Below are 13,730 nucleotides of genomic sequence, written 5' to 3'. Positions count from 1 at the left end.
CCTGAGCGAAATCGTAGAAGCACAGAAAACGGCACAGAATCGTTCGCCTGTCTGCCAGCAAGTCCGGCCGCCGAATACTCGAGATGGCTGGCCTCACCACCATGGCCGCGGAGTCGTGGCGCCGTCCCCCTCCAATAGGAAGACAAGGGACGCCTTTAGAGTCTCCACATTCCCGAGGAACGTTCACCCACAACACAACGAGGCCAGGCGCGCAGCCAGGGCCCGAGCACTCATCAATACTGCCCTGCAGAACCCAGAGCTCGCATTCTTTGTCGACGCGACGCAGTATCCCAGATCAAACTCGTACGCGGCCACGGTGGTTGACCCCCAGGGCAAACTCCTGAACGCAGCGTCCATCCAACACTCGACGGCGTCCGTCGCAGAGCAAGTCGCAGTGGCGCTGGCTCTGTGCGATCCCGGGCGCACCCAGATCTTCACAGACTCCAGGTCAGCGGCGATGGCCTTTATCGCAGGCTCGGTCTCGGCCGAGGCTGCGGCGGTGCTTAGGACCCGCAAGCCAGGCACGGTCCGTCACGTCATCACTTCCCGGCTCACATGGGCCGGAACGTCTCTCCCGGCTCGATCAACCCCAATGAGCTGGCCCACGACCAGGCGCGAGGTCTCGTCAACCGCGCCGGTCTGAGGGGCCCGGCTTCGCAGGGGATCGACCGGACCACGGACCCGCTGCTTACTTTTCACGACATCACGGCTCACTACCAGCTGGGACGCAGGCAGTTCCCGGCTCCTCACCCGAAGCTCGGCAGACCCCAGGCCTCGGTGTTGAGAATGCTGCAGACGGGCTCATTTCCGTCTCGATCTAGGCTGAGCCACTACGCTCCGGGTGTGGATCCCCGCTTGCCCCGACTGCGGCGAGGAAAGGTCCACCTTTAATCACATGCTGTGGCAAGTTCAGCATTGCACCACTCGCCTTTTAACAGGCAAGAAGACTGGGAAGAAGCCGTCAAGAGCGACGACCTTTCAATCCAGCTTCGGGCTGTCCAAAGGGCCTGCGAAAGGGCCGAAGATCACGGTCTTCCGCCCCCGGTGCAGGTGCGGCCCGCGACTACGACATAGTCCCTTAGGACAAAATAAAGTTCTTGTCTGTCTGTCTGTCTGTCGTGAAACGCAAGTGACTCTGCCCGACTCATCTGGCTGAGAAGCGGCCCGAACATCATCGATAGCGTTGCGCGCGCCACAGGTATCCGCTTGCGCGACGCAATACTACGCAAGCGCCGGCACTGCCAGCTCTTGTGCACTTCACCACGAGAGGATAAAGTCCCTATATAAGAAAGTACCGCCATTTACTCTTTCCTCCGCCGCCTCCTCTCCTAAAGCGCCTGCTTTTTTCTTTACTTTTTGCTTGCGAAAGCCAAGTCGACGGTGGCGCACCTAGAAAGTCCACGTTGAAGCTTTCAGGCCGGGCGCGCGCCGCCGCCGCCGACTGCGGCTGCGCAGAGGACTTTCAACATGGCTCTGAGGCGGAAAAAAAGAAAATATAAAGAAGTGAAAAGCGCGCGCTATCATCGTCCAACCGGAGATACAGGATAACACAGGAGAGAGCGAAGCGGCATTTGTCAAAGGATGGCGGTACTTTTCTTATATAGGGATTTAGTACGGCGTACTCTAGGGCGGCATTGCTTGAAGCAGAAAATGGCGTTTCGAGGTTACTTGCAACCGACCAATGAAAACGAGGATCAGTCTTCTGTGGATACGGCCTCCGCCAAATGACAGGGAAAATGCAGCGATACGCATGCCTCTCGACTGTCATTGCATATGGCCGCTCATTACCATAATTCGCGCGGCTCGTCGCACTAGAATGCACTAGACAATGGTCGAGTGGGCCGAACGGCGCTCTGGCGCTGAGGCGCCGCGTGTGGAAAAATAGTGCGAGGGCGCTGCGAGCGAACTGGATTGGGGCTCCGCGGCATATTCAACGTACTTTCGCTGCGGGCGCCGAGGCCGATTGCGCATAGTACGCTCCTAAAATAGCGCTTTATTTCAACTGCAAATTTATGTTTACGCCATTTTGCCAAACATATATATTTGAGGCATAGATTATACACCGCGACGTCTTCAATTTTGCTGTCGTTGTCAAGCGCGTCGTCTCCTAGCGCGCGCGCGTTCGCTACGCGTACGCTGGCGGACGCCCAGTTTTTCTCGCAGAACCTCTGTGCAGTACATTTTTTTAATGTTTTAGTTGCTTCAGTGCGCCCATGACTTTTGACGGCCGGTGCAAAATGTAGTTTTAGCCAGGTGAACTGTTGTTTTCACCACTGTCCTCTAAAATTAACTGGTATATCCGCACCATGAAGGCTGTGTAAGAAAATTTTATTATTGATATCGAGTCATTTTACACGCGCTTCTTGTTTGTCAATATTGATCAGGGACAATGATCGAAGAAAACAATGTTAGAGCGAAATAGTAGTAAGTGGTTCGTGTGGAAAGGGAAATGTTGGCGCTATCTTCTGCAGCCCTTGAGGGAGCACGGCTCAGCGCCAACGGGGAGGGGAAAGTGGGAGAGAAATAAACCAGCTTTATTAACTGTGTGGTGCGAAGAATGACTCAGAAGGGTTTGGGTGCAAGCAAGTTGGTACGGATCATTTATATTTAAGACAGCGCCAAAAAACACGGACAAGAGAGAACACAGGACGAGCGCTGACTGCCAACAACACCTTTATTGAAGCCTGCGCAAATATATACAATTCGCAACGGGCAGAAAGAGAAAAAAGGGGGAAAGGGCAGGCGAGTCATCGTCAGTCAACTCCTGCTGCGGATGTGTCAAAAACACTAAAAAATACAAATCTTAACAATACACATGGTGGACACAAGCCAAACTGAATGAACTCCTGAGGAACTTAAGTTCCTTATCGCAAAGAGCTATAGATGGGGCACTTACACAGGTGGCTCCTAACGGACACATTGAAAAGGCCTCAAAATTTCCCTGGCCATCTGATTGCCAATGACCAATGTATTTGACCAATGGCCAATGACCGTTGTATTTCTAAGTAATTAAATCAAAGGGTACATAGACATATATATTTACGTTAGATATATGTAATGGAAAAAGTAACAAATATTCTAAATGCACTAATTGAAAAAGTGAGAACTCCCAACCGGAATAAGCGCACGTGTTTGCAGTAACAAACACACTTATTAGTGAATACTGGAAATAAACCTCTCATTCGCAGAAATAATATTCATAGTAGGCAAAACCATCTGATATATATGTGTGTGTGTGTGTGTTTTATTGATATACTGTACGGCGCCGAATAGTCATTTCCGTTCGAATGTGACGCATAACAGCACATTGAAATCTCAAAGGTGAGTGACTGCATGCAAGTGAGGACTGTTATTCCGAATGATTTTGCTGCTGAAGAGTCGTGGCTGTTGCGCAGAGGCGCTGATCCTGAGAGAATTAACGGACGGGTGTTAATAAGTTCTGCTTAACAAGTTCCTAGCTCTCATTCAATATAAACGCCCTGTTCTGGGGCAGCCTGTAAATCTGCTAACTGATTCAGACAAGAATTTTTGACCGTCTCACCATGTTTGCAACCCATTAAAACTGAGTGCCCCATGCGGTACCACACTTTTCTTCAACGAACGCAACAGATCTGCACATATCTCTACGTGTATGTGAGACATGCCGTTCCTTTAATTGTTTCATTATGGTCGTTATGATAGTGCACCGGATAACTGAACGCAGCCGTTTATAATACACAAGCTGCTGAGTTGAGCGGTCATACATTTGGGAACTGCATTACGTTTATGCATGAAATATAGGATAAGCCTTACATGTTTTTCTCAGAAATCAGACTCGGGAATAATTTATCTTGTTTACACCCCCAGAAATAAGCCGAAGAACGCAGCCACCTGCTTTTTTCTTTTTTTAATATAAGCAAATTCTTCAGTTTCACGTGGCAAAACCACGTTATGATTATGAGGCACCCGGATTAGTTTTTGCCACCTGGGGTTCTTTAACGCGCACCTAAATAGAAGTACACGAGTCTTTTTCTATTTCGTTCCCATCGAATTCCGCGACCTGGATTGAACCCGCAAGTTCCAGTTTAGCAGCGCAACGCCGTATCCACGATATAGGCACTAATTAGGCTACCGCGCAGGCTTTCTTTCTTTTTTGAAGTATCGACTGGAAAAAAAAAATCCCCACGTACTGCTTACGGCCAAAGATTAGCATATAGCTAATCTTTGCTAACTAAAACCGCTTTTGGCGCTCGAGGTCTGACTGCAATAAATGACCCCGTACCAATTACTCCACATTCTGTTATGCGAGAAAGGCAGAACCTTGAATGGAATGGAATAGGCTCCGTACAGTCGAGTTTGCGGCTGCTCTGGCGCCATCTGGCGCAGCGACGCAACAGTGTTGGGAAGTGGCCGCCGCAGCTCGGCCGGCTCGATGAGTATTCGTTCCCGCGCGCTTCATTTCGTCTCGGCCACGGTTGAAGCCGTTTTGCTTTGTTCGCCAACCTCCTTTTTTTTTATACGTCTTGCGACGGTGCAATGGCATGCGCTTCATCGGCAAGCGTCGGAGGTGAAAAAAAAAAAAAAAAAAGGCAAGTGGTACCTGCGATACTGCTGCGTAAAGGGCTGTCACAACCACGAAGGCCAGCCCGGGATAACGTTGTACAGGTTTCCTGGCAAATCTTATGAGATCGAACGGCGAAAGAAATGAATCGCAGCTGTGAGGAGAGTAAAGTAAGTCAGCTTCTTTGATATTTGTGAGAAGGTTTTGTTCTGTAAAGCGTGCTACACATGCGCGTTTCACAGCTCGTTGTGCGACGCCAGCGGCCATGGCCAGCTGCTGAACATTTAAAAGAAATTTGTCACGACTTTGCTGATTTGGCAACTGCTTGCCGTTGTCTTAGCATTCGGTATGATCAGCATAGCACTGGCATGTGCGATGAGCAATATTTTATGCCAAGGAAGCCTATTTTGTGCTGGCGAGCACCAGTAGCGCACCCAGGATCTCTGCCAGGGGGGGGGGGGGGGGGGGGTTGACAGTTTGCCAATACCATATAAACAGCACTAATTTCGATTTCTTCACGGGAAATTGTCAAAAAAATTCGCTTTTTACGAGTGTTCAGACGATTGCGCGCCTTACATCTTAGTTGCAGTACTCAAATGCGTAAGGAAAGAAAAGGGGTTAAACAAAAGGGGGGGCTAAGTGGGCCTCAGGGGGGGGGGGGGTTACAACCCCCGAATCCCCCCCCCCCCCCCCCCCGTCGGTGCGCCACTGGCGAGCACTAATTCAACCATCCTCGTTTCGGCCGCTGGCGCTTGAAAGGCGCGGTTTCACATGGTGCGATTTTTCTTGTGATATACACTTGCGATGTATCATTGTAAAAGCAAAGCGCGTATGCAAGGAAAGGAATTCGTAAGCGAAATCGTATCTTGTGAGAGGGGCCTAATGAGCCTCGATCATTGTACATGATGAAAAACGAACATTCGCGTCATGTAAATTAAGATCGCCTAGTTAATAAATCTCGTTTATCAGCGCAGCAGGTGGCTCCGACTGGGTCCCAAATGAGTCAACGAGGACAGCATGGTCACTGCCACACGATCCAACAATCCGAATCGTTTAGCTCACTCGACATGACTGTGCTGACGACAGCCTACGAGTGAGCGTGTAGCTGCACGCGGTCCAGATCGAGCTGTATGACAATCTAAAGTAACAGTGTCACAGGGGCATCAAATGATAGGCCGCGGCGTACAACGCGCCCGAGCGAAATGAGGCATGTATTGCCAACAGTGAGGCGTCGATTAAAAATCGGTCAACTACAACGTTTTCAGGGTGCCAGTTTAGTTAGTGACTTCAATTTTAGTATAACAGTAAGCTTTACTCACGTGAAGGATGACGTCGTTTACTTACTTTCCCTGTTGCGAACGGCAGTTCGCGTGAACGTCCACGCCGTCCACTTTCACACAAGCAACATGCGAAGCAGCGTAGAGCTTGTCTCCGCTGGTTAACGCTGCACCGTGAAAGTAATCGTCTATTCCTTTAATAGGCCTGAACCCCGCAAAAACTATTTGTGCCATCACAGAGGGCCACGCTTGTACTTTCACGTACACACACGCACAAAAAAAAGAAGGCGGATCGCGGATATACGTGCGGCTTTCGGAGGCGTGTATACGTAGTTCCGAAATCTCGCGGTCTTCCCCCCTTCCCAGTTTCGCGCCGCCCGCCACATGCGACGCTGAGCATCGCGCCACCGCTGCTGCGCAGCAGCGCCGCCTGTTCACTGTACGGAGCCTATGGCCATCATGACGTTTTTTCTGCTCGTACAGCTGTTGCCGACTGCCGCGCACAAAAGCATTGCCTTCGAGCTCGAAGGCGTGACTGCGGCTAGCCTCGCGATAATGCCTTCGAGATAAGTTTCCAGTAACGCGAAGAAGCTGCCGGTAGGGGGTGCGAATTCGCTGTCGCCGTTGGACATGGAAGTAGGGTAATGGAAGTAGAAAACTACTAGGAGGGAGCGTCATGTGATTTCGCTAGCCTCGGCAAGCCAACCTCCTCTGAACCCGCCCCTCCCTCTCTCGGGGGCCCCGTGCGCGGTGCCTTTTGAGTAGGAATAGGCCCACAATGTTGCTGGACCATTCGCGATTGTTTGGTACGTGGTAACCTTTAGTGCCGCTTAGGCACGTATACGGGTGGCTTTCTGCTACTGCGTGCATCGTTCTTCGCTTCAAATGCGATGCCTTGAAACGTGGCGCGAGACTGCGTCGCCTGACTCGGTGAAGACAGAAAATTTTCAAGACGTCACTCGCGCCTATCACCGTGGTTAGTGGAGTTGCCAGCGCTTTCGCCTCGAAACCCGTCCAGAACGCCCAAGTGTGGTCTATTTTTCCCTCGTACTCCTTATATTTCGTCAAATCGGCTGTTGTGCACCTTAAACTGCGGTGCGTATTACCGTGCTAATTTTTGTCCCGCAGTCTTGCACCTAGGAAGAAACGAGATGTTTTGAGGGATGCTTTTTGTCGCATTTTCGCTTAGTCCACTACGCAAAAATGCAACAAGAAACCCAGATCTGCTGTGCGTCTTTTGTTTTCAGGAAAAATAAATAGCATTAGCCTGCATTCTAAACGCCAAAGTCATCGCCGTTTATTCATATTTGCGTGCACTATTTTTTAAGATAGTATGGTGCGACGACGCTGTTAAGACGTGCCTCGGGGATCCACTATCGTTATGTAATAAAGCAAATGGACGGAATTTGTGCATTATGTAGAATTTATTCAGTTGTTTTCGAATGCGAGTATAGCTCCACAGCAGAATTATGTCCTAAAGTCAAACACGCCAGGGGGACCCTTCTTCCACTACTAGTGTGAAACTGCTGGTTAAACGGAATGAAAACTGCATACATAGCAGCAAGGGGAAAAAAAAAATGGCAGCATTGTGGATCCATTGTGTTGCTGGTGTACTTGTACTATGAAATCACATTTTTAAAGACAACAGTAATTGTTTCATTCTTTATTCAATGTTTATTGCACCTATAGAAGCCAAACGATTTCACACAAATTTATAATATTATATTATATTTCACATTTATAATATAAATGAAGTACATTGCAGAGTATACACAAAAGAAGATTATGAACATGTAGGAAAACTTATTGTGCCTCAGCTCTATGGTATCAGTATAAGTCATCATACTTGTATGCAACAGGACATTTGTATAAAATAATGTTATACAAAGTAAACTATATCACATATAGTATTGATACCTTTAATAAAACTCTTCAATGGGATCAGCTATCCTTGAATGTCGCTGCAGTTTAGCTGACAAATGCCCTGTATGCAATATCTTCGCTACAAGGTTATAATTGTACAATATTTATATCTGCGATGTACTCACAATGATTGAAAGGGTTTGGTGATGGTGCATGTCAGAAAAATAGGCAATAAATATTCAGAAATCGAGAAAAAAAAGAATGGTAGTCCACAAAGTCAGACGAAAAAATTGATGCGAGGTGAGAGCCACAAACTAAGTATGTCAACATTAAAATACAATGAATTTTGCTGCAAGTAAAATGTACTACAAAGCTTATGTTTTATCACATAACTACAAAAAAATTAGAACCGTCGAAGCTCAGCCAACACACCGCAAAATTAAGAGGCGACGGCTCCATGTCGTTGTGAACCTCAAATGAATTAATATTTCACGGTATTTAAATCACCCATTGAGTCGTATACACCAAATGTTCATGGTTACAGTGAATCTGGCCTCATAAAAGGCTACTGTAAAGCAAGTAAACAAAGTGAGCACATTAAATTATTTTGAAAGTAGTAAAACCAACGGTATTCCAAGTGATGGAGGCAAATTTCCACAAAGGTCAGGTAAAAGGCATACAGGATCAAACTTTGAAAAATACATTGTCATCCTCAAGAGTATACTTAGCTCACGCGTAATGCATTGAGGGCATTCATAGCATGCCCATGTCATCGCACAGTTTGCTCTAGTGAAAGGCAGGCCAGCTAACCAATTGTCATTGTCCATACTGTTTAGCTTGATGCTGAACAGAACAATTGTTTAGGCAGAATTTGCAAGCAGGTGATTCAACCTACAGCATTCAGCAAGACAAGAAGCATGTACTTGCACAATATACAATAAGGCATCATATTTCTCCCCTAAAAAAGTTTGATGTCTGCATACAACTCTCTTGAACAATATATGCGCTTTACAAAGTTACTAAAAAAACAAAGGCCTTAACACAGAACCTGGTGGGACTGCCGAAGTTGATAGATAAAGGAATTAATTGTGTGAGCCATCATGAACATAATTGAACCGCGAGGAAATTTGTGTAGCAGTTTTTCCTGTACTGCGAGTCACAGCAGCTAAATAAGACAAGTAATGGTGGCTCAGTGGCAATAGTGCTTCATGAGTGCAAAGTTGCGGGTCTGATTCCCAGATGCAGTTGCATTCCTGTGAGAGCAGAATGCAAATGTGGTTGTGTACTTGAGTTAGATGCATGCCGAGGAACCTCCAGGCAGTCAAAATTAATCCAGAGCCCGCCACTATGGTATCTCTTAGAGCCCATGTATTGCTTCGGAATTTTAACTTATTGCGTGATGAGTCAGGTGTATTCTACCCACAGTGCTACTTGCCAATGACAGGTTGGAAAGGTTCATGCACCCTAACTATGCTTTGTCAGCGTGCAGCCAAAGCAAATGACCAACATGAATGCGAGGTTTGTATTTCTCTACACAAGGCACCAGCTTGGTTCACCATGTCAACTGACTGCCATGGCGGCACATCGCTTGTGGAACTATGCTGTCATGTTCACGATAATGTAACCATTCTAATTCAATACTATTCCTTTTTGCACTCTCAGTGATCTAAGCAGTGCCCTGCTTATGATATCACCAAGACCAGTCGGTCCTAAACAGTGGATGATTAAACGAAAAAAATTTAATTGAGCAAAAGGGATCCTGCTCCTCTGCACAAGGTTGCAGGCACTATCCTCACCTTAGCGGCCACACATTGTTGTGGCAACATTCAAAAAGACCAGTCTACTATTCGGCTGCCAAATGAAAAAGCTCAAGTGGTCCGATTTACCCCTAACCCTCCAATATATACAACATGGTTGATAACCACTGTGTGGTGTTTGCCTGTGAAGCCTTTAAACTAACATGTAGGCCATGCGCTTTGACGTAAAAAATTTAGAATAGTTGTAAATAATTGGCCAATGATAGTATAAAAATTTGCAAGACTTTCTAGATTTATTGGCCCTTGAACTACATCAGCTTTGTGAGCTTTTGCCCAATTCTTTCCTGATGGAGACATTCCATTGTCATCTTGGCAACGTAGCGCAGTCTCACATCTAGGTACTTATCTATGATTGCCCTCACAAGATGGGATGAGTGGCATTCAAGCGGGTGATTTTCAAGCATGTGCTGATCTAACACTTTAATGAAGTCCTTGCCGACAAAGGTTGTCATAGTGGCCATTGCAACTTTAGCTGCAAGCCTTTGGGATGGTAGTGGCGAGCTCACCAGAGCCCTACGCAGCTTTCTCACATTGTCTGCAAATGTTCAGAACATCATTTGAAGTGTAGATCAGTCCACCACTCGATTTTTGACGAATCAGGGAATATGCAGGCATGGATGGAGGAGTTGACACCTTTAGTGCAGAAGCACACTCATCGCACTGGAGGTGAAGCAGTAAGCTGCGAACTACAAACCCGGCTATGTGCGCAACAATTGCATCTCCAAGCTCAGACACCCTGCCTGGGTCGGCAGAGTAGCCACGATCTTGTAAAATTGCTTCCGTGACTGGTTCACTGGCTGCAGGGCTTCTCTGACTATCAGACGCTTGAATGCTACTGCAAACTGCTTTGCTGTTCGGTTGTCATTGCAGCGCCCAAATGATCTTATTGCAGCAAAAAATAGCTCGAGGTGGTCCTGACTGAGCTTGGAGGTCGGAAGATATGCCAATAGGCCATTTTCTGTAACCAAGTGGTTGTATAGATGGATGGCATTGTCTAAGCACACCATAAAGCCAATGAAGCCTGTCTTTCGGTTGGTCTCTGTCATTAGTTTACCAGCTGCAGACTACCTGAGTGAGCAAAAGTAGGCCTTCAGTTCCTTGACATACTCAGTGACACGAGTCACATTTTCAGGACACAGTGGCCTTTTCCATCCTTCTTGCCTTGGATGTCTTGAATTTAAAATGTCAAATGCGTTGTTGACATATATGATACTCTTCTGTTGGCAAGGAATTTGAAAATTTTGGGATTTTTCGAGCTCTGTATTCACCAAGAGCATCTGCTACCGATTGACTAAAGATTTGAGCTGCCAAGGAGACTTTTATGGGCTGGTTTTTTTAAATTAACATGTGCCTGGTCTAAGTTTGTTTGCCAAATGTGGGCCTTCTGTGTACTGAATTTCATGCAGCTCATCAATGTATTTCAACAATATGAACTGTTCGTTCGTATGAACAATAGCCTTGTTATCACACACGGTGTTCCGCAGCAGCTTCAACATGTGACAGGGACCCAACATGGCAAAGACAGGCTTTTTTGTCACTGGATGCGGAAAAGAAGCATCCAGCTCAGTCAGGTCCATCTTGCAGCCAAGGCTGCGCAGCATTGACAAATTTGCTGCAGCGCCATCGCATGTCAAACTCACAATGTGTGCACCTTTTTCGTGAGCGAAGCCAGCAGCTTGCAGCACCAAATTGCGCCTCGCTCACTGCCAAGGCCATCACTAGAAAGTAGCCAATCGGCAGCTTCCATCTGCCATTGATTGCAACAAGCAATAAAACAAATGCATCTTTGGCAACAAGAAAGCTGTCATCATTGACATCAATGCCCATGTCAACATATCCATGAAACTTTTTTCCATCACAACTTTGCAATTGCGAGTAAAGCCTCACTTTGTGCCTCAGAAAGGCCTTTTCAGGCGAGTCTTCTGCTGGCTGTGGCTGTAAAATATCACACGCACAGAAAACAGGTCCATGAGCAACCAACGTGAAACAATCATGCACCCAGAACAAGGTACTTAATTGTTGTGGCATACATTCTTATGTAAGCCATGAAGAATATATTGCTAAATTTTAGGTTATTACCTTGCTCACGACGGTTTCCGTTGACACTTTTGTGAACTTAAAAACTTTGAGGGCATAAAACTGCCATGCACACGAGCTTGCTAGTGCTACTTTATTTCGTTTGTTTATTTATTTATTTGCGAAATACTGCAGGCCCATCTAGGCCCAGGCAGGAAAGGTAAAAGTACGAAACAACTAACACAGAAGAGGCCAATGTAGCATAGTTGAATGCGGGATGCTTCACAGCAACCTTTTAGTTTGAATAGGCAAAATATACTAATCTCATACTCCTACACAAAAGACCAGTTTTGTCTGCCTGTATCACGACTCCTCATGACTGATCGAACAAATAAAGAGCATAGAAAATTGTGAAAAACCTGTTGGTCTTCTAGTTCATTGTGTCCTTTGAATGGAAAAGAGAAATTGAAAGCAGATTATTCGTTGCCAATTGCAAACCCTGAGGAAACTCACACCGCTGTGGGGAAATATGAATATTGTCACAGACAAAACCACAAAAGACTTCGGTCGATGCTATAGATCTTTTATGGAGCTATTCTGGCACCTTTGTAGTCTTCTTTGATGAGCAACCCAACATGCCTAGCATGGAATTGCACCCAGTGGCTTTCAGTCGTGTCAAGGTCGTGGCATTACCCCCCTCCCTAGAAGCATCGTCTGTGGGGATGCGCGACTCTCACGCGTCCCCTGATGTTGTTTTCCCCCGCATGTCTCCTGTAGCCCGGCTTTTCTGCGTGGCTAAGCCCGGCGGTGGTTGCGGCGCGTTGCGAGAGATGGCGCTAGTGTCGCGATGCTAACGCCACCGAACGGCGGGGTCACTTGGGAAAAAAAGGTCACTCACGGCTTTCAGCAGGTAAATCCATATCGGCAGGTAGGTCAAGCGATGTCAGAGAGACCGGGGGTCTCTCGGTCGCGCTCTTTTATATCTTTTTACCTTTCCGCGAGGGGAGTGTCCTCCTCGCCCGCCGGATACTTTCCCTCTTCCCGCACGGGCGCGCGCGTCTTGTGCGGGCATCTTGTGCGCGCACAAGATGCCCGCAGCCGCGTGCGCTCCGTTCGCAAGTGACTGGCGAGCGTCCGCGGGAGAAGGTGGCAGCGTGTGCTCCCCACATCCTCCCCCCCTTAAGAAGGCCCCCGTACGTTGAGGCTGGCACCTAGGGACATCCGTTTGCCTGAGTACCCGCCGAGGTTGGCGACCGAGGAAGCGCTGTCACAGAACACCGAACACTTGATGCCGACTCGGAGGCGGCTGGTCAGCTGCACTGCTCGGGCTTGCGAGGCGGGATTGTTGTCGGGGCTCGAAGGTGACTCTCAGTGCTGCGCCCTAAGTGTCGGCTGCGCTGGAGGGGTGGTCGTCTGCCGGCCGCAAGTGACCCCGCCGTTCGGTGGCGTTAGCATCGCGACACTAGCGCCATCTCTTGCAACGCGCCGCAACCACCGCCGGGCTTAGCCACGCAGAGAAGCCGGGCTACAGGAGACATGCGGGGAAAACAACATCAGGGGACGCGTGAGAGTCGCGCATCCCCACATCTCCCCAACCTTAAATCACTACACATACGCCGGCGAAACATGTCACAAGGCCTATCAACGCGCGCGTCGCGAACAAAAGTTAGCACATGCGACAGTGGCGCGCGCCGCCGAGTAAATGTCCACGCGTTATCCACAACGTGTGAGCCGACATTGACTCTGGGGTTCACCGCTGGCGTCCGTTGGTCACAGCACCACGTCTGCAGATTTGATGGCACGACTCCAGCCCAGGACCCCGGGAACGGCGACGCAGAAGTCGGCACGAGCAAGCGTCGCTCGCGCCCTGCTGACGAGAGCCGCAGTAGCCGGTGGTGACTGCAGTGATGGGAATGGCCAAAAGTGTTTTGTATCAGGTTTTGTAGCAGGAAAAATTATGATTTGTAGCAGCTGCCCTCAGTTTTGTAGCAGGTTGCGAAAACGAAAAAAAAAAAAACAGGTCAGATGGCGTTTTAATGCTTTTATTACACAATAAAATGAAGTATTAAATACAGTGTGCGCATGAGTTCAATGACGGCGCAACTAACGGAAGCTTTAAACAAAGCCTAGGATCACAAATATATGGAGACTGGTTGGCACAAAGACGCAGGTACACAATACATGAATGTCACTTGCATGAAACACACTAAGCTTTCT

The 13,730-nt window shown here is 47.9% G+C and overlaps 1 long non-coding RNA gene across 1 annotated transcript in view; it reads right to left on the bottom strand.

Annotated features, from left to right (window-relative positions):
- Nucleotides 1–7,476: 7,476 nt before the first annotated feature.
- Nucleotides 7,477–13,730, bottom strand: part of LOC119437127 (uncharacterized) — a 43,188-nt gene continuing 36,934 nt past the window's right edge. Inside the window, exon 11 of the long non-coding RNA XR_005189236.2 lies at nt 7,477–11,432. This is a non-coding gene — a long non-coding RNA (uncharacterized LOC119437127). The remainder of the gene's footprint in view (nt 11,433–13,730) is intronic.

The sequence above is a fragment of the Dermacentor silvarum genome, chromosome 1 (genome assembly GCF_013339745.2).
Source record: "Dermacentor silvarum isolate Dsil-2018 chromosome 1, BIME_Dsil_1.4, whole genome shotgun sequence".
NCBI classification, from domain to species: Eukaryota; Metazoa; Arthropoda; class Arachnida; order Ixodida; family Ixodidae; genus Dermacentor; species Dermacentor silvarum.
This window is presented reverse-complemented; position numbering and strand designations above follow the sequence as displayed.